Raw genomic sequence first — 1,815 nt, 5'->3', positions numbered from 1 at the left:
GACAATGCCTGGATTCCTGACCTACAGAGGTTGTGAGATAATAAAGGTGTGTTGTTTAAGCTGCCAGATCTGTGTTAACATAGCTGTGCAACAACAGGGAAGAAATACATCGTTCGTTCATATGTCCTCTTTGGTGAAACATCTGGTTATGTTTTTGTCATTGTTTTAATTAGGTTTATTTTTTCTTATTTTTGTGTTTTAACAGTTTTTTTTTACGTTCTGTATAAAAGCCCTTTGTCAGATATATTCTTTGCCAGTATTTTCTCTAAAACTAAGGCATGACTTTTTATTATCTTATAATCTTACCTTTTTTTTAAAAAAAAGACATTTTTAATTTTGAAGTCTAATTCATCCATTTTTTAAATTTTATGAATCATGCTTTTGAGGCTATAGTGACTGTTTATTGCCCGATGGTGCATGCCAGAAATAATTAGGGAGCAATTTCAAGACACCAATTGTCAGAAATCTCGCTATACCCAGTGAATCCAAATCAGGCAATACAGATTCTATATGTATCTGTTCATTAAAAAATAAAACATAGTGTTACAGCTCTCTTAGAATTTGTCTAGCAGGTTTTCTGGTCCTTCCTGGAACCCCCCCTCCCCCCCACTGGGAAAAAAAAAAAAAAGAAAACATTTGTTGTTATTTGTTTGAATAGAAGAAAAGACTATACTACATGATATTTCATGTCTTTAATTTAAATTTAGGCAAAATTATTCACTGCAAATAAGGTTGCATAGGTACAAAAATATTTAATTTTTGGTCTAGAATGAAATGGATGACAATATGTGAATTATGCCATAAAATTTTTATATAAAATATTTAAAAACATATGAAGGAAATATTTCTTTGGTAGGATCTAAGACCAGGAATCTAATCCACAGGTAGTGTCATGTAAATAATTAGAAATAAATTTTAATATATTATAAATTGAATAAAATCATTTACTCTTTAAATATAAAAATTTAAAATATTCTATCTTGACTAATTTTCTAATAATTAATGCCATGATTCTCACAATTGGATATTATTCATGAATCTGACTTATTAAACCTTATTTGAGGGAAATAAGGTTTTTAAATAGATGATTGATTTTTAAAAATCATAAAATAAAACTAATTGTTATTTTCAGAAAATAAGGTCTTTCCAAGTCTTCTCATTAATTCACTATAAAAACAATGCTTTAACTTTACATATGCCTTCCTTAAAATAGTGTATTAAAAATTTAAATAATTGATTTGTTGTGATTATAAGTAATATTTGATATTCCCTAACACATATATGAGAGTTTATATGACTAAAAATGTACATCAGTTTTTAGCTCTGTAATGAGCATATGTTTAGACATGAGTCTAAGCAACTATAAATAAATTGTCATGTTTTGTCCTATTTTTAAAATGGTATTTGAACGTTAAAGGTCAAGAGCATTGCTCGCTAACTGTATTGCAGTTATTCTTTATTCCTAAATTGCTGTTCTTTGTAGCGTGACACTCTGCCACTCTGCCCACAGCTGAGTGAACAGAGTGACAGTGGCATTCCAGAGCAGCTGATCTGTGGCGAGGAGGTGGCGTAATCATTTTCTCATATAGATTTGATTATAAAAGCACTCTAGACTGGAGAGTGACTATCAGAAAAATAAAATAAAATCAGATCATAAAGGAGTTTAAATCTCAGTCAGACAGGGAACAAACGAGATGATACAATGATGTAGGAGGAGAGAGAGGAAATTTAGCTGAAGCCAGGACTCATCAGAATCCAAGAAATAAATACAGGTATAAAAAGAACTTTGAAGAGACTGGGGGCTGAGTCACCTTA

General features: G+C 30.5%; 1 non-coding gene across 1 annotated transcript; it reads left to right on the top strand.

Moving 5' to 3' along the window:
* The first annotated feature begins 538 nt into the window (after positions 1 to 538).
* LOC138375884 (U7 small nuclear RNA) lies at positions 539 to 599 on the top strand. The gene has a single exon (XR_011231586.1). It is a non-coding gene; the product is annotated as a U7 small nuclear RNA (small nuclear RNA).
* Positions 600 to 1,815: the final 1,216 nt, after the last annotated feature.

Source organism: Eulemur rufifrons, chromosome 27 (assembly GCF_041146395.1).
Source record: "Eulemur rufifrons isolate Redbay chromosome 27, OSU_ERuf_1, whole genome shotgun sequence".
Lineage (NCBI taxonomy): Eukaryota > Metazoa > Chordata > Mammalia > Primates > Lemuridae > Eulemur > Eulemur rufifrons.
This window is presented reverse-complemented; position numbering and strand designations above follow the sequence as displayed.